This window comes from Microcebus murinus, chromosome 2 (assembly GCF_040939455.1).
Source record: "Microcebus murinus isolate Inina chromosome 2, M.murinus_Inina_mat1.0, whole genome shotgun sequence".
In the NCBI taxonomy this organism is placed as follows: Eukaryota; Metazoa; Chordata; class Mammalia; order Primates; family Cheirogaleidae; genus Microcebus; species Microcebus murinus.
Genome location: NC_134105.1, coordinates 49,210,504 through 49,230,191, shown reverse-complemented (window position 1 = coordinate 49,230,191; position 19,688 = coordinate 49,210,504). Strand labels below are relative to the sequence as shown.

General features: G+C 40.0%; 2 long non-coding RNA genes and 1 other non-coding gene across 3 annotated transcripts in view; all 3 read left to right on the top strand.

Annotated features, from left to right (window-relative positions):
- The window catches only part of LOC142876837 (uncharacterized), a 174,250-nt gene that overhangs the window by 72,594 nt on the left and 81,968 nt on the right, over positions 1-19,688 (top strand). The gene's annotated exons all lie outside the window — the stretch shown is intronic.
- On the top strand, positions 1,577-1,683 carry LOC142869695 (U6 spliceosomal RNA). The gene has a single exon (XR_012918269.1). It is a non-coding gene; the product is annotated as a U6 spliceosomal RNA (small nuclear RNA).
- On the top strand, positions 11,829-14,617 carry LOC142876836 (uncharacterized). Its single transcript, XR_012923651.1, has 2 exons — positions 11,829-11,955; positions 14,435-14,617. It is a non-coding gene; the product is annotated as an uncharacterized LOC142876836 (long non-coding RNA).

The following is a 19,688-nucleotide window of genomic DNA, read 5'->3' as shown; positions in this document are numbered from 1 at the left end:
CTTCCTTCACTTATTCTTTTTTCTATTTGTTTGAAATAAAAAAATTAGAAGTTGTGGTGTCTGTCCTCAAGAAACTTACAATCCAATCAAGGAATAAAGAAGGCCCAAATAAAACCATTTGAGAGCAATGTGTCAATAATAATATGAATAAGCTATGTTCTTTCAAATGACTGGAATAAATGAACGATTAGGACACAGTGGTATTAACATTATTTAAGCAAGATTGGTGGGGGCAGGTGAATTTTGATCTGGGTTGAAGGAACTAATGGTAGAAAGAAGTGCAAGCAGCCCCGGGAATTACACGGATCAGTACTCGGAGGCAGACTTTTAGCAAGATGCCTTCAAGGGTTTGTAGTGAGATTGGCTTGAATGGAATGGACAAATTTAGTTGCGTGAATGACCTTGGAGGAAAAGCAGAGTTGGGGAGCATAAATTAAGTGTGAATTAAGGATGTAGAATGCTGGTCTGAGGGGGTTAGATTTTTTCCCAATACTTTATTGAAAGAGTGGAGAATAGAACTTGGAACTCTCTGAATCTTAGTTAAGCCACTGAACCATGTGGAGTAAAAATGACCTCCTCAACCTTACTAAAATTCAGAAATTACTTACTGTTCCCAGACCTCTGATTTTGTGTATACAGTAGAATATAGGATATATTCTGAGAGGCAGGGGAGAGAGAGAGAGAGACTATGTATAGTTTTCTTTGGGACCTTCCAGTTCCACTTCATCTCCCTCTTATGTGCTGTCTCCCTCTGTTGCCTCTTGACTTTTTCTCTCTTTTTGGTAGTGTTCTCAGTTTGATGTTTCTTTTATATTCAACAGACTGTACAATCTTTGAAATTAAGCAGAAAGTTCAAGATAGGGACTCATATTTCAAAGAACTGAAACAGGGAATTGAGAATGGAGTGCCCTTAACCTCCACCTAAATTTCCCTTGTAGCTATGCAGTAATAGAGCTCTTTATACTTTGCCTCCTACTTATTTTAGTCTTTCTGTCTCTGCCCATTCATTTCATGCAGCTTCTGAGTTGACTTTCAATGGACCATCTGAACAGTTTACCACACACTCCATCATGGATTTTCCTGTGCAACTTCCCAAGAGGAGAATTCTTTCTTCTTGGCTACATGATCCAGGCTTATTTTTCTGTAGATACATCTTAAAATGTCTTATTTGTGTGTGTTCTAAATTTCTATTTCTTTCTTGTTTTCTGGACTGTTTCTGCCATGAATGTGTTACTCATTGCCATGGTGCTTGTAACAATGATGGAAAGGTAAAATGCTCAGCGGATCCTTTGAGTTTACTTACCGTTTCATTCTGTATTACTGCTGATTCATAGTTTTTCTAGCTGATGATGAGATAGGACAGAAATAATGTGGGAAAAACATAAAATAAAATAATCCCCCACTTACACCAAACCAATTTTTTCTGCATATATCCAAATAACATATACATACATATTAAAAGTTATATTAGAGAAAGATATATAATAATCTAGAATAATACTATTCATTATATGGAATTAGAGAAAAAAAGAGGTAAAAAAAATCACCAATTTGCCTAGAAAAAAAGACACAGACCGTGCTCGCTTTGGCAGCACATATACTAAAATTGGAATGATACAGAGAAGATTAGCATGGCCACTGTGCAAGGATGACATGCAAATTCGAGAAGCGTTCCATATTTTAAAAAAAAAAAAGAAGACACATACCAAAATTTCAATAAAGGTATTTCTAGGTGATGGAATTACCAGTCATTTTTTTTTTCTTTCTTTTTTTGTCTGTATTTTCTACAATTTACATGTTACCTTTTTAGCAAGGAAAAAAGTCAATGTTATTTCCCCCCAAAAGGTAACCTTGGTTGGTTATTATACAGATTTAATTTCCTAAATAAAAATACTAAAGTGAAAATGTCTACCTTAAAAATAAACAAATGAAAATAAGTAACTATCCACGTCAACTCTTTCCACCAGAGTTACTGACCAGCCTGATTGGACTGACTTGAGTTTGTTCAGTTGTTTCTACACACCTAGTAGGCTATATGATATGGTCTATTGCTCCTAGGCTACAAACCTGTACAGCGTGTTACTGTACTGAATACCGTAAGCAGTTACAACACAATGGGAAGTATTTGTGTATCTAAGCACATCAAAACATAGAAAAGGTAATGCATTGTGCTACGATGTTATGATAGATAATGGCTATGATGTCACTAGGTGATAGAAATTTTTCAGCTCCATTATAATCATATGGGACCACCGTTATACATGCAATCCATGGTTGACCAAAACATTGTTATGTGGTGTATGACTGTATGACAATAGCCAACATTTATTAAGCACATAGTATGCTATGGGCAAGCAGTTCTTAAAGTGAAGTTCATGGTTCCCCTGGGGTCCCTGAGACTTTTTCAGTAGGTCTACAAAGTCAAAAACATTTTCACAGTAATACTAAGATACTATTTGCCTTTTTACTGTGTGGGCATTTGCACCAAGCGTGTAAAAGCAATGGTGTTAAAACTACTGGTGCCTTAACATGAATCAAAGTAATGGCACCAGAATGTGACACTAATGCATTGTTGTATTTATCACTGCCATGCACACATAGGGAAAAAATGTACTTAAAAATGCTTTGATGAAGCAGTAAAAATCATTAATTTTAATAAATAAAGATCCTGGCCGGGCGCGGTGGCTCACGCCTGTAATCCTAGCTCTCTGGGAGGCCGAGGCGGGCGGATCGTTTGAGTTCAGGAGTTCGAAACCAACCTGAGCAAGGGCGAGACCCCGTCTCTACTATAAACAGAAAGAAATTCATTGGCCAACTAATATATATACAAAAAATTAGCTGGGCATGGTGGTGCATGCCTGTAGTCCCAGCTACTCGGGAGGCTGAGGCAGCAGGATCACTTGAGCCCAGGAGTTTGAGGTTGCTGTGAGCTAGGCTGACGCCACGGCACTCACTCTAGCCTGGGCAACAAAGTGAGACTCTGTCTCAAAAAAAAAAGAAAATAAAATAAATAAATAAATAAATAAAGATCCTGAGTATACACCCATTCGATATTCTATGTGACAAAATGGGAAATAGGCATAAAGCACGTCTGATGAACACCAAAGCATGATGGTTATCTGGAGGGAAATGCATGAATGAGTAGTCACTTCTTTTCATGGAATCCCATTTTTACTTGAAAGAACAACTGGTAGGCAAAGTACTTTTATTTAGACAGGGGTATTTGGCAGATGTCTTCTCAAAAATGAATGAAGCCCAACAGTTATGTGAAAAAATGTTCAACATCATTAGTCATCAGAGAATTGTAAATCAAAATAATAATGAGAGACGATTTGACCCCAGTTAAAATGGATTTTATAAAAAATACAGGCAATAATGAATACTGGTGTGGATGTGGAGAAAGGGGAATCGTCGTACACTGTTGGTGGGAATGTAAATTAGTGCAATCACTATGGAGAACAGCATGGAGGTTCCTCAAAAAACTAAAAATATATGACACAGGAATCCCACTGCTAGCTATAAATCCAAAAGATAGGAAATCAGTATATCAAAAAGATACCTGCACTCTCTTGTTTATTGCGTCACTATTCACAAAAGTCAAGATTTGGAATCAACCTAAGTGTCCATCAACTGATGAATGGATAAAGAAAAATTGGTACCTATATGCAACAGAATATTATTCAGCCATAAAAAGGAACAAAATCCTGTCATTTGCAACAATATGTATGGAACTGGAGAAAATTCTGTTAATTGAAATTAGCCAAACACAGAAAGACAAATCTCACACACCCTCACTCATATGTGAGCGTTAAATATTAAAACAATTGATCTCATGGAGACAGAGAGTAGAATGATGGTTACCAGAGGCTGGGAAAGGTAGTAGGGAGGCAGGAGATAAACTGAGAATGGTTAATGGGTGCAAAAATATAGTTAGATAGACTGAACAATATTTGATAGCACAACAAAGTGATTATAATTAGCAATAAATTGTGGTATACTTTAAAATAATTGAGTGGGATTAGAATGTTCTTAACATAAAGAAATGATAAATGCTTGAGGTGATGGATATACCCAGATTTGGTTATTACATTGTTTGCCTGTATCAAAATATCACATGTACCTTATATATTTATGCAACTGTTATGTACCCACAATAATTAAAAATAAAAAGGAAAACAAAACAAAACAAAATTAAAAAATGAATGAAGGGAATGAAGTTACTTCAAGGAAAAACAACTGACAGTGTTTGTTATTGATGATAAAATTTGAACTTTCATGTGAAAATAGGAATTTTGGAGGGCTTTTATCCACTGTGAATGTGTCAGCTTCCCAAAACCTAAAGACTTTTCTGATGAGATCGTGGTGCTATTTATGAATGTGATTTTTTTCTATATTGTATAATAAAACCTATCAATATTGGGAAGATATGTATAACTCAGTGGATCAACACATTCCAAATGACAGATGCATGATGATATGAAATTATAATTGGGTAAAAGACCCATTCAAAATGCAAGATAGACCAATGTATTTTAATGCAACAGAAGATGAAAAGTTTATTGATGTTGTTTCAGATTCTACATCTCAAGTAACTTAACTAACCAAATACTACTTGTCAAATTGATAGAATATTAAAGAAAAACACTATTTTATCTGAAACAACTATTAAAATATTCTTCTCTTTTCCAACTATATAGCTATGTGAGGCCCAATTTTCTTCCTATACATAAATCAAAACAACATACTACAATAGATACTAAAGCCAGACACTAAAGAGAAATATAAAAATGGAAAATAGGCTGGGCACGGTGGCTCACGCCTGTAATCCTAGCACTCTGGGAGGCCGAGGCGGGCGGATTGCTCTGCTCAAGGTCAGGAGTTCGAAACCAGCCTGAGCTAGAGCGAGACCCCGTCTCTACTATAAATAGAAAGAAATTAATTGGCCAACTAATACATATAGAAAAAATTAGCCAGGCATGGTGACACATGCCTGTAGTTCCAGCTACCTGGGAGGCTGAGGCAGCAGGATCACTTGAGCCCAGGAGTTTAAGGTTGCTGTGAGCTAGGCTGACGCCATGGCACTCACTCTAGCCTGGGCAACAAAGTGAGACTCTGTCTCAAAAAAAAAAAAAAAAAAAAAGGAAAATAATGTCAGTTTTCTCACTTTTGTTTGAAAATATAGCTTTTTTCCATAAAATATGTTATTTATGTTAACATGTAATTTATGTAACATATAACAAGATTTATTATTATTATTTTAAAATGGATTGGTAAAGAAACATTAAAAATATGACTATCATAAATATCTATAGATACAACACACATAAACAAAGGCCCTTTGGAGCTCTCAGAAATTTTTAAGAGAATAAAAGTGTCCTGAAACTAAAAAGTTTGACAATTGCTACTGTAAATATTATATTAATCATTTGCTATGCATAATCTTGTTTAATACTCACAACCATTATAAGTATTACATCTACTACTATTATTTCCGTTTTACAAGTAAGGAAAATGAGTTTAAGAAAGTTTAAGAACTTGTCCAAGATTTATATAGTTAGTAAAAGAGAGCTTCAAACTCAGGAAGTATAACAAACAATTTGATTCCAATGACCAAGAGGGAGGGAAAGGTTTCACAAAGAAGGCAAATTTGCACAAGCTGGGAAGAATGAATCAATAGGAAAAGAAGGGAAGGGATTTAGGCACAGGGGATAGTGTGAGTAAAGGCTTTGTAAGTCAATGTCTAGGGCAGGGGTCCATAACCATTTTTGTGCCAGAACCGCTTTGGCAGTCTGGTGAAGCCTACTGCACCTTCTCGGCATAATGTTTTTAAATGAGTAAAACAAAATGCATAAGATTATGAAGGAAGCCAGTTATACAGACAGCTATAAAAAGGTAAACCCCCAAATATATGCTTTTTTTTTTTTTTTGAGACGGTGGTGTCTCATTCCATCACCTAGGCTAGAGTGAGTGCCGTGGCGTCAGCCTCGCTCACAGCAACTTCAAACTCCTGTGCTCAAGTGATCCTCCTGCCTCAGCTTCCCAGGTAGCTGAGACTACAGACATGTGCCATCAAGTCGAGCTAGTTTTTCTATTTTTTGTAGAGATGGGGTCTTGCTATGTTGCTCAGGTTGGTCTTGAGCTCCTTGCCTCAGACCATCATCCTGCCTTGGCCTCCCAAAGTGCTAGGATTAAAAGGCATGAGCTACTGCGCCCAGCCCACTTACAGGATAATGAAAATAAAGATATAAACTTTTTTCCATTCAAGTTCACACATTCAAGGGTCTTTGGACCTCTAGATTTCGAGTAAGTCTCATGTTCTTTTATTTATGTTGCCTGCCTTTGGTGAGGGAAGTTAGTGAACAAAGGCTGAATAACAGCAGCAGCAGTAACAGTGGGAGTAATAATAGAAGCAACAGTAAGAGCAATAGCAGAAGCCACAGTAGTAGTAATAGTAATAATAGTAGTAGTAACAGCAACAGTAGCAATAATAGTGTTAGCTACTGAGCACTTACTACCTGCCAAGGGCCCGCGTCTAGGTGCTTTACATATAAAGGCCAGAGTGAGGCTGCCCTCCATAAAGAGGAAAGAAGGCCGGATAGTCCACAGACACAGTAAATAATCCAAAGAACTAAAAGTTAATCATATTTCTAATGTATTAGGCATTCTTTAACTTTCTGGAAAAGGAAATAGAAGAATTTGACTCTGAGTTCAGAAATGATTAGAATTAGCTCTAAAATCTGTAATTTTTTTGAAAGTCATAGGTATTGAAATATTGAGTTACAGCTTTGTAGCTCATGTGACTATGTACTTTATAATGTGAATATGTATTTTTTAATAGTATTCATAAGAATATAGGATATAGTAGAGCATAGCCAAAGTATTCCACAGTCTGCCTGAAATATGTTTAAAAATGATAAATTTTGGGGGAAAGTTATTAATCTGGTTAAAGTGAATTTTATGGTATTTTTGTACTTTGAGAACTCCAACTTTTTATTATGTACTTTTTCCATTCCAACTAATTATTCTTTTTTTTTTTTTGAGACAGAGTCTCATTCTGTTGCCTGGGTTAGAGTGCCGTGGCGTCAGCTCACAGCAACCTCAAACTCCTGGGCTCAAGCGATCCTGCCTCAGCTTTCCAGGTAGCTGGGACTATAGGCACGTGCCACCCTGCATGGCTAATTTTTTCTATTTTTAGTTGTGTGGCTAATTTCTTTCTATTTTTAGTAGAGATGGGGTCTTGCTCTTGCTCAGGCTGGTCTCGAACTCCTGAGCTCAAGCAATCCTCCTGCTTCGGCCTCCCAGAGTGTTAGGATTACAGGTGTGAGCCACCCCGTGCTCGGTCCCAACTAATTATTCTTTTCTCAGAATTACAGAGAGGCTTTCTTAGTACCACCAGTGTAGGGCTGAAATATTCTGAGCCCTCTCATGTAACTTTTCCTTTTACAACTGTATTGTATGTCCTTTGAGGGCAAAGAACAGCTCTAACAAATATTTTGTATTTGTCACAGCATCTGGGAGTGTGGGTGCCTTGATTAGTAGATGAGTTACTTATAAAATAGTTTGTAAAAGTCTATTTTCAATCAAGCCTCCATGTTCAATGTTATTCTAAGTATCTAAACAATTCTGTTCCTTTAACATTACCAATGCCATGCGATTTGCTGCTTTTGTATCTATTTACATGGTAACCTAGAACTATTTCTGCCTCCACATATTGAAAATTGTTTAAGACACATGCATTATTGTTCTCTAATTGAAGCCACAAGCAGAAATGATTAAAGAGTAAATATTTGCAGTGAGCCCGAGTCTGGATAGCAAACAGTTGCTTTGGTGTGTAGATTGTTTTGCAGTTCAATGTCCTTCATTCAGTCAGTCAGCAAACGTGTTGAATGTCTCCTATGGTCTAAGGCTGACTCACTCACAGTGAGAAGCCAAAGCAAAGTTCATGAACCTGAGAGGAAGCATGGCGAAGGTGGAGCTTTCCAAGTTGTTTGCTTTGCTGCATCTTCGTTTGCACTCAAAGGAGTGGCAGGTAAAGGGCTGGAGAGGTAGGAAAGGGACAGAGAGGAAGAGGCTGTGAGACATAGAGAAGACATCTCCCCAGAGGCCTTTAGGCTCTGAGTTGGTGTTTTATGGGGGGAATTAGTGGGGAGAAGGGCGGAGAGGGAACTGAGGAATTGCTGGCCTTGGAAATTCTGCTTAACGGCCTGATAGGGCATTTTCCAAGTCACTATGGGCTCCAAAAGAGATTTAGTATAAAGGAGCAAGGTTTATTTTCTGGTTTGATAACTTACTAAATAAAATCTGAGTGGATATTCTTATATTTCTGCTTGACATAGAGGCAGTTCCTATAGAAAATAAACTTAATGAAAGAGAAATCATTTTTTTTATTTTTTTGAGACAGAGTCTCCCTATGTTGTCAGGGCTAGAGTGCCATGGCGTCAGCCTAGCTCACAGCAACCTCAAACTCCTGGGCTCAAGCAATCCTCCTGCCTCAGCCTCCCAAGTAGCTGGGAGTACAGGCATGCGCCACCATGCCCGGCTAATTTTTTCTATATATGCTTTTAGTTGGCCAATTAATTTCTTTCTATTTATGGTAGAGACAGGGTCTCCCTCTTGCTCAGGCTGGTTTCAGACTTCTGACTTTGAGTGATCCACCTTCCTCGGCCTCCCAGAGTGCTAGGATTACAGGCGTGAGCCACTGCACCCAGCCAAGAAAACTTTTTTTTAACACACGATCTTTTGCTTTCATTTTCTAGGTATCATCATCTTTTACTTTTATTATCTAAGTAGCATTTATTAAGCATCTACTGTGTGCCACCCTTGATGTTAAGGGCTTTTAAATATTATGATTGTTATAATCATTATCATTATGATTGTTAACAACAACTAACATTTATTCAATATTTACTATGTGCCAGGCACTGTTCTAAGAGTTTCACGTTTATTAACTCATCTGATTCTAGCAGCTTTATGAGGTAGATATGATCATTTCCCTCATTCACAAATGTGGAACGTAAGGCACAGAGAGGGGAAATAACTTGCCCAAGGCCACACAGCTAGTAGGGAGCAGAGCGGAGATATCATGTCAGAGAAGTACCAATACGCTGTCATATTTATTAATGGAGGTGATGTTATATAACATGCCTACTGAGTACCTATCACTTAATAGATACCCCTACATTTTTGTCTCCTCCATTTTCCTCCTTGTCCCCTCATCAACTTACTAAAAGAATGGCTTTTTATCTTACAAAGAGAACCCACACAAATATTTACATTGCTTTTGGTTTTTCTCATCATCATTCTTAGGCTTTTTGGTAAAGGTGCTTACATGACATGAAACATAAAGAAAATTTCCTTCTCTTAAAAAAAAGTGACTACTTCATTTACTTACCTTAAGCAGTTTAGTGGCTAAAAATGCAGCTTTAAAAAAGTATATAAGCACAAAAGCAAATCATGGAATCAAAATGTTTGTACCCTCATAATATTCTTAAATTTAAAAAAAATAGAAAAAAAAATAGAAAGAAAGTATATAAGAAGTCCTAGAAGACGAAGGAAGGAAGGAAAGGAAAAAACGTTGATAGAAAACCTCTTAGTTCCCAAGTAATGTGCTAGAAACTTTATGTGTGGTTGCTTATTTATTCTTCCCAACAGTCCCTGTAAATTATCGATCATCTTCCCTATTTTGTGGATAGGATATCTGAGGCTAAGAGAATTCAGGCAGCTTCCTTGTTAGCAAGGGGTGGAGCCCAAAACTGTCTCTGATGTCCATAGTGCTGTTGCCTCCCCCACAGACCCAGGAACCAGGTCTTTAGAATATTGATCCCAGAAAGTTCCCAGCTTTGGAGTTCAAATAAGAAAGAGGTGATGCTAAAGAATTTACTAAGGCTAGATTTTATTGGCAAAAATCACTCTTTTATTCCAGACAACTTCCTGCACGACACAGCTGTTTCCTCTTTTGAATCCTTGTTGGCTAAGTTAAGCAGCATTTGTCTGAATGCTAATCCTTAGATTATGCATCTCTTAATCAATTGGGCCATAATTAGGGTGAGCTTACAAACTACCATTCCAAGAATAATGATTGCCTTTAAGAAGAGTAAGAAGGCCGGGCTCGGTGGCTCATGCCTGTAATCCTAGCACTCTGGGAGGCTGAGGCGGGCGGATCGCTCAAGGTCAGGAGTTTGAAACCAGCAAGAGTGAGATCCCCGTCTCTACTATAAATAGAAAGAAATGAATTGACCAACTAAAAATATATAGAAAAAATTAGCCGGGCATGGTGGCGCATGCCTGTAGTCCCAGCTACTCAGGAGGCTGAGGCAGAAGCATTGTTTGAGCCTAGGAGTTTGAGGTTGATGTGAGCTAGGCTGACGGCATGGCACTCTAGCCTGGGCAACATAGTGAGACTCTGTCTCAAAAAAAAAAAAAAAAAAAAAAAAGCAGTAAGAAAAGCATCAGTATCATTCTTTGCTATTTCGGAGCCCTGTACCCACACTCGTTTCCTGTGATGGGTGGCAGAGGGAGTGGGGCAAAGGGCATGGTTGTGATTTTATTTCTGCAGGCAGGTGACTAGTGGGCACACAGTAATATTACCATGGCCTGGGCTTTGGTTTAAGGTTAGTTTCTGTCTTCATGTTTGCTTTTCTGGCTTGAGTCTCTATTTGAGGCAAAGGAAGAACATTTATATCATCTACATCCTGCTGCTTTAACATTGTGCATTGAGGGATTAATAAATATAATGATTTTCCCAGTTAAGTGCATCTTCATTTATGTAACTTCTTTTATCTGAAGAGCTTAAGGCATTCTGTAAGTATTGCCTCTGTCTTAAATAATATGTGAGACAGGGTAAAGTAATTCTTTCAGCTCTTGCCAATAGCATGCGAACCCTGTGGTGGGGGACTGTATTTGTGTTATTCATTATGGTAGCCCTAGTGCCTAGCACAAGGTGCTCAGTAAATACGTGTGGCTGAGTCTCTTCTTACCTCAACTGAGAGTAAGAAATCAGATTTTTTTTTAAATTAAATTTAATTTTTAAAAATTTTTGGCCAATTAATTTCTTTCTATTTTTAGTAGAGACAGGGGTCTCACTCTTGCTCAGGCTGGTTTCGAACTCCTGACCTTGAGTGATTCGCCCATTTCAGCCTCCCAGAGTGTTAGGATTACAGGCCCAGCTAAGAAATTAGATCTTGTATTGGTTGTCCTTAGGCAGGTTTTCTCCACATTAACCCCTACCCTTCTTCCCTTTCCCAGAACCTCTGGTAGTTTTTCAAAAAGCAGAGTAAACAAAATCAGAATGAAACTCAGTTCCTACCAATTCTATAGACTCCTCATTCTAACATTTGTGATGTTTTTGGCTCAGCTGTCTAAATTTGTAATCATTGTCTGCAACGTCAAGTCTATTTATCTGATAATCCCTTTCTTCCCGGACCTTCCGTTCCTCAAGCTCAGTTTTGTTTTGTTACCTCCCATGCCCCAGGGTGCCAGGGAAGCTGAAAGCAATTTTTTTCTGACTTTTGAAAAAAATTTTTTATGGGTGTGGGTACTGAAATCCACACAGACTGAGTAAGATGCAGGTCGATCCCAGGCTCAAAGAGATGCTATGGGGTAGCCTCTTCGTGGCCTCCGGGATATTCATTCAGATGGCAAACATTGTAGCCTCTTTATCAGGCATTTCTTAGGAGTGAGGATTATAGAGATGTAATAATCTCCACCTTCAAGGAACTCACAGTCAGGGGAACAGCCTGCAGCATGAATGACTGCAGTATATTAGAAGTGCCTGTAGGAGTTCTATGAAGGGGGGGGGGCAGGAGAAGCTGCACAGCAGGGATGACAGTTGAGGGATAAGGAGGAGTTACTATCCCATTGGGGCATCCCCTTGGTGTATGGGTGGGCACACCTGTGGCATTCTCACCCAGCCCCAATCCCTCTCCCCACAGCATGTGAGACGATCAAGGCTAAGTGGTATGTTTCCTTTTGATGTTCGGTAGGCCACTTTCATAAGTGATTTGAAACTGTGAAATGTGAACAACAGTTTCTAATGGACATGGATTGCCTTTTCCTTACGCAGCCTCTATTTACCCCATGCCCCACCCCTGAAATCTCCCTCTTAGAGACCCTCTCAATCCTTACGTCTCCGGAGGTAGCCATGTGACTAAAGCCTGGCTAATCAAAGCACCCAGTGACACTGGCCACAGCAATAGCTGGAAGATGGAGCACATGGCCTAATCGGAGCCAGTGAAATGGAAGAGAATTTTTACTGAAACTTCTGGGGAAGAAATTCACTTTTTTCTGCTAGAGAGGACGGAAGTCTGGGGCTGCTTCAGCCACATTACAAGGATGGCTGAATCCAAAATGGAGGGGAGCAAAGCTGAGAGTGATAGGTCTATCTTGATGACATTAATTTAGCCCCAGATCAAGCTGTGCCAGAAGTTAGGACAATCCTTGGCCCTTTCTACTATATAGGCCGATGAAGCACCTTTTTGCTTAGGCAAGTTTGGACTGGGTCTTTTTCTGAACCAGCTTCGCTGGCAATGGATTGGGTTTTGTGTCTTTATTCACACATGGTTGAAGGATCTAGAAATGTTTATTTCTGGAGGGGAAAACATCCAGGGGAAACATGAATGCATGTCAAATATTTGAAGGATGTTGGCTAACAGAAATATTTAAAATTCTATGTGTCCCCAAGGGGTAGAGCACAGTGGGTAGAAGTTTCAGGTGGTCAGATTTCAGGTCAACGTAAAAAATAGTTTTTTAACCCTTGAGGCTCTTTCCCAATGATTCAATGTGAGAAAACAAGCACCTAGGGTAAACATGGAGAGTGGATGAAACGGATCTGCCCCCATACTAAAAGCACTTTGAAGGCCGGGTGCGGTGGCTCACACCTGTAATCCTAGCACTCTGGGAGGCCGAGGCAGGCGGATTGCTCGAGGTCAGGAGTTCAAAACCAGCCTGAGCAAGAGCGAGACTCCGTCTCTACTATAAATAGAAAGAAATTAATTGGCCAACTAATATATATATATATATATATATATATATATATATATATATATATATATAAAATTATCAGGGCATGGTGGCGCATGCTTGTAGTCCCAGCTACTGGGAAGGCTGAGGCAGAAGGATTGCTTGAGCCCAGGAGTTTGAGGTTGCTGCATGCTAGGCTGATGCCACGGCACTCACTCTAACCTGGGCAGCAAAGTGAGACTCTGTCTCAAAAAAAAAGAAAAAGAACTTTGAAGTGATCCAAGACAATTTAAAAGTGGTCTGAACCTTTTTCAAAGCACTGAGATTTTAGTAGAGACGGGTCTTGCTCTTGACCTCAAACGATCCTCCCGCCTCTGCCTCCCAGAGTGTTAGGATTATAGGTGTGAGCCACGACGCCAGGCCTACACTGAGATTTTAATGCCAGAGATTTCATTTAGCTCCAAGTTCCTCGAAGTGGAAGAGGATGTCGTTATTTATTTAATTACTCTTATTTCTCTAGGTACATTGTGGGCCGTGACCTATTGGTGGGCCATGAAGTCAATTTGGGGGTTTGGGAGCATCATTCTTTTCATGAAACAGAAGAGAATCACCTGTAATAAGGGCAAGAGTCCTTTTGTGAATTTTTTTCCCTTTTATAAATAAAACATAGAGTAATGGTTAAAGCATGAACTTTGGAATTGTACTATCAGAATTCAAATTCCAGGTCTACCACTTATTAACTGTTATGAGAAGTAAATGAGAGCTACAGATAAAGGACCAGGAAAGAGCCTGGCACATAGTAAGCACTCAATACATGTCAGCTACTCTGTTATTACCGTTATTACTAGATAATTCTTAGAATCCAGAGATTGGTTCCTATGGCATGGAGGTGAAAGTCTATCCCTGCTTATCAAGCCCCCAGATTTTTCCAAACAAACTGAAACTTTCTTTATGATGTTGTTAGGGAGAAAAAATTTACCAGATGTTTCTTGTGTCTGCTGATGGTGCTAGAAGATGCTACACTGCCGATTGCCTTACAAAACCAATAGCAGCACCATGAAATTAACCAAAGTCATTAGCTTATAAGCCTTCCCACTCAGACAGAGGGCATGTTTGTTCATCTTTCTATCCCAGTGTTTCCCAGGATACCTGGAAAATAACTATTTAAATGTTACTCAACATCTCTTAAATTTGGTCTTTTATCTTTTGATGCTTTTCTACCATCTAAAACTCCTCTGTCCTTTGTTTCAAGGAATCTTTGAAGAAACAAAGAACAGGAAAAGAAAACCAATCCTGCTCCCCACTTCTCCCCCTACCAAGGCCCCAGAACATGCAAGGAGTTTGCGCACACACACCCCACACACGTATTTGATACTGTATTAATGACTTCACAATCTTCAGGGATATTGGCTGTTTTTAAGCATCTATTATATATCCTTGTCACTGAACTCATGATTTCCCACTTTATCTCACTCAGAACCCATGGATGAATACCATCTGGTCCTGGTGATTTACTGCACGGAGTCCCCAAGTTGCTCCATACCTTTCTCCTCAGAGACCGAAGAGCCCCTGTCAAGGCCGTTCTCTGCTTTGCCATAAAATGTGTCCTTGGAACAGGAATTTCCCCATTGTCTTCTTCAATAAATACTGATTCAGAGGATTCATTTAGCTGCTTCTCTCCTTCATCGTTCCGTTTAATATTCTCCTTCTAATGAAAGTTCCTCACATAACAGGCATGGTCACCTTACGAAATGCCATGAACTCTTTATGACTATTATTATTTATCTTGATGTTTCTACATGTTTTTCCCATTATCTCTTTGACCTCCGATAGGTCTTAGCTGGTACATCTTGAGTTCCCATCAGAGCGTGTGGCCTACAAAGAATGTTCATTTTTTTTTTTTTTTTTTTTTTTTTTGAGACAGAGTCTCACTTTGTTGTCCAGGCCAGAGTGAGTGCCGTGGCGTCAGCCTAGCTCACAGCAACCTCAAACTCCTGGGCTCAAGCGATCCTCCTGCCTCAGCCTCCCGAGTAGCTGGGACTACAGGCATGCGCCACCATGCCCGGCTAATTTTTTATATATATCAGTTGGCCAATTAATTTCTTTCTATTTTATAGTAGAGACGGGGTCTCGCTCTTGCTCAGGATGGTTTTGAACTCCTGACCTTGAGCAATCCGCCCGCCTCGGCCTCCCAAGAGCTAGGATTATAGGCGTGAGCCACAGCGCCTGGCCAGAATGTTCATTTTTTAATAGAATGGCTTTAAAATAGTTATTGTTGGTTTTTCTACTCTAAAATGTTGTGCCTAAAAAATTTGGAAAATTTAGAAGAGCAGAGGACATATCTTTATAAACAAGCACTTATGATGCTAAATGGCATATGTTTTAGGGGGCCTACCATTTGCATTTCTTTCTGAAATGTAGGCTCTCTGATTTCCTTCTCTCCTGCTCTTTTATTCTTGTGTGTTGTACGGTGGGAGTGGTGAGAAATAGCACCCGTCCATACCTCCAACATGGTCAGGTGTCTCCTCGCTCAGCCTGTATGAAGGGTGTGTCATTAGGAATGTCCCGCAGGGAGCACTGGCCCCCAAAGGTCTCAGCCACGGGATGGCACCAAGCACAACGGCTCACCACATTCTCTATTTCCATCTAATCCCACTTCCCCAGCAAGTCCCAGTACCTCACTAGGTCTTCCTTTTCGTCTCATCCCTTTTCTCCCAGCCCCTAGTTTATTTTCTCATAGACCTTCTTCTCTTTTACATCTCAGCAAATTTCAGACTGATCTCATGTAACTGACCTCTGACTTGGTCCCTAGAATCTCCACTCTCTGATGGAGCAGCCCTGACGGAGATTCAGGGCCCGTTGGAGCAGAGCCATGGTGATCTTCAGGATGCCTCCTTCTGGGTTCCCCCTGGGTACCTCGGCGCAGTGAAAGAACATGGCTTTGAGGTCAGACCACGTGAGCTTGAATCCTGACCTCTCACTGTTTGGGCTAGTAACTGAACCTCACCAAACTTCCTATTCCTTCATCTGTAAAATGGGACAATAATACAGTCTGCTCTTCTAGAACACAAATTTTACTTTATTATTTATCTAACTCATATAATGCATTCAATGAGTCAGATATTATTTTTGAGTGCTTTACAGATACTAACTCACTCACACAGATAGTTACAATCCTAAGAAAGCTTGGTTTATTTATTCATTTTGTGAATTATTCAACTAATAATAAAAGTCATATCACAAAACTATTGCTTCAGTGGAGAAAAAGGGTTAGGAGCTGGAGAGTTTCAGATTTGTCATAGCAATTGTTTTACTTTTTCTTGTGGGATTTTCAACATTAAAGTTTGTATTAAAAAAGAATAGCTATAAGTATCATAGTGAATTGAATGCTGCCTCCCTCCCTCCCTACACCCCTGCCACCAAAGATACTCCCACCAGGAACCTGTGAATATGACCTTGTTGGAAAAAGGGTATTTTGTAGATTTAACTAAGTTAAGGATCTGGCGATGATATCATTCTGAATTAGCTGGTTGGGTCCTAAATCCAATGGTGTGTATGTTTATGAGAGACAGAAGAGGAAAAGACATACAGACACAGGGGAGAAAGCCACGTGAAGACAGAGATTGGAGTGACACATCTAGAAGCCAAGGAATGTCAAGGGTTGATGGCAGCCATCAGAAGCTAGGAGAAAGTTCAGAAATGGATTCTCCCTCAAAACCTCCAGGAGCAGCCATTCCTGCCAAGGTCTTAATTTTGGACTTCTGGTCCCCAGAACTATAAAAGAATAAAGTTCTGTTGTTTTAAGCCTCCAAATTTGTGATAATTTGTTATGGCAACCCTAGGAAGCTAATAACAAGTATATTTTATTTTTGTGGACTAAAACTAAAAAATTGAAGGATCAAAACAGAGCAGAAACAAACCTAAAAATCACAAATTTATGAACAAAACATAAAACCAGATCAAGCAACAGGTTTCTGGACCTTTGAAATAAATAGCAGTATAGGTCATAACTACAAATAGTTAACAACAGAACATAAGGCTGAGTAAGTTGAGCCAACTACTCAAACAAAGCTGTTAAATGTCACTCTATTCCTGGGTACCAGCTTTTTTTTTTTTGAAATGGGATCTTGCTATGCTGCCCCAGCTGATCTCGAGCTCCTAGCCTCAAGCTCCTGGCCTCACGTGACCCTCCTGCTCCAGCATCCCAAACCTCTGGGATTACAGGAGTGAGCCACTGCACTGGACCAATACTAGCTTTTTAAAGGATGAGGTGCTAATTCCCTATTGCATTTGTGTAGTGACCAATTGAAGGCCACATGATGCAAAACGTATTCCTTACTTAATCTATCAAGTTATACCCAGTAGTCAAGTACACACTTGAGCAGAAGAAACCTGCATGTATTTTATTGCTTTATTCTGAAGCTTACAAATGGAATAATGCAAATACAACTCCTAGCACATTTATTGGCACATAGGAAGTGTTTAATGCATGGTCCTGTTTCCCTGTGGGAAATAGGGGTCATCAGCAGAGGCAAAGCATGTGTCCTACACATAGTAGGTGTTTTGTAAATATTGGGATATGAATCTATTTCTCTCTTGACTTGCTGTGCACTTTTTCAAGACTAACTACCATGTTGTTTAATCCAAGCCATCATCAGGCCTGCAAAACACGTTATAAGATGCAAGAATTTATAAAGACTGGAAGATATTATAATATGTACAGGACTGATTTTTAAAATTTCATAATTAAAAAAAAGTCGGTATTACTAGTTTCTTCAGGGAATGATGAATGGAATCTAACATGATAAAACGTAACATAGCAGCAAACATTCCAAGACTGTCCTCATGCAATCCTGTCCATTCATTCATTCATCCAGTCACTCAGCCTCTTAGCTAATCCTTTGCTGTGTGTTCAGAACTACATTAGGCACTGCAAAACTCAAAAATAATGCAGGTGAGAGTATTCAGGCACACGTGAGATAAGACGTGTATGCACCAATTAATGAATGATTCTGAGATAACAGTAGCAAGGCTGTGTAATTTTGTGGAACAGACTAAGTGAGTAAGCTAAGGGAAGTCTTTTTTTTTTTATTTTTTTGAGACAGAGTCTTTGTTGCCCAGGCTAGAGTGAGTGCCATGGCGTCAGCCTAGCTCACAGCAACCTCAAACTCCTGGGCTCAAGCAATCCTGCTGCCTCAGCCTCCCGAGTAGCTGGGACTACAGGCATGCGCCGCCATGCCCGGCTCATTTTTTCTATATGTATCAGCTGGCCAATTAATTGCTTTCTATTTATAGTAGAGACGGGGTCTCGCTCTTGCTCAGGCTGGTTTTGAACTCCTGACCTCAAGCAATCCATCTGCCTCAGCCTCCCAGAGTGCTAGGATTACAGGTGTGAGCCACCGCGTCCGGCCAGGAAAGTCTTAAGTAGCTTTGGAAGGGCAGAGATAGGGAAAGATTTATGGATGAGGATCTTAAAGGAATATTAGAGAATGGGCTTTTTGAACATTTGCAGCCGTGCTAATAAGACACCATCCTTCTAGTCTCCAGGCCTAAAACTACTATACAGTGCCTAGCACATAGCAGGTGCTCAGCAAGTGTTTATTCAATAAAAAAAAAGGATGAATGAGTCACTGTTGCCGCCTCTATGCAGCTACAGGCTAATTCCCAATACATAGTTCTGCTGCTCTCACTTGCCTCCGCTAAAGCTTCAGGGATTTCCCACTGCCTCCCAAGAAAGAATGGAAAGTGATGAGCCCACAATCTTCCTGTCAAATAGTCTTGGGTTTGAGTTCCAAGCACGTTCAGTCTGGCTCCCATTCTATACTATCTATATCTCTTTTACAGCTATTTTATAGCTATTTCTCTTTTATAGCTTTACTCTTCTTTCAATACCTAAGTCTAACCACATCACCCCCACCCTCCGCCAGGTCCCCCTGACTCCTGCTTAAAAACTCAGTGGCTGCCCCTCTGCCCTCAGAATCTGACATCTGCTACCCCTCCAACTCCTGCTTACTGGGCTCTCTCCTTTAACCTTCTCACTTCCTGGGAAATGCTCGACTTTTCCCTCTCCTCCGAGCTTTTGCACATACTTGGAAGGCTCTGCTTGGAATATTCTCTTCCATATCCCATCTCCCACTCACCCTGTTATCAAGCTAACTCCTGCAGATCTTTCGGGCTGCTTAAGTGCCCCTTCATTCTTGAGGCCTTCCCTGTCTCCCTGGGCTGTTAGGCTCACAGGGCACCTTGCACTTCTTTCGTCATAGCACACCCCATCCTTGACTGCAATGACTCGTTTATAGCGGTTGTCATAGTGTTGTGAAGGCGATGACTATGTCTGCCTGGCTCATGATTTATCTTTGGTGATTGGCACAGTACCTGAGCTAATGAACATCTTCTGAATTAGTTAATGGGATCTGAAACCTGCTGGCTGCGTGCCCCTGGGTGGGTATCTTTGCCACTCTGATCCTCATGTTTTTCTTTTCTTTTCTTTTCTTTTTTTTTTTGAGACAGAGTCTCGCTTTGTTACCCAGGCTAGAGTGAGTGCCGTGGCGTCAGCCTAGCTCACAGCAACCTCAAACTCCTGGGCTCAAGCAATCCTGCTGCCTCAGCCTCCCGAGTAGCTGGGACTACAGGCATGCGCCACCATGCCCGGCTCATTTTTTCTATATATATCAGCTGGCCAATTAATTGCTTTCTATTTATAGTAGAGATGGAGTCTCGCTCTTGCTCAG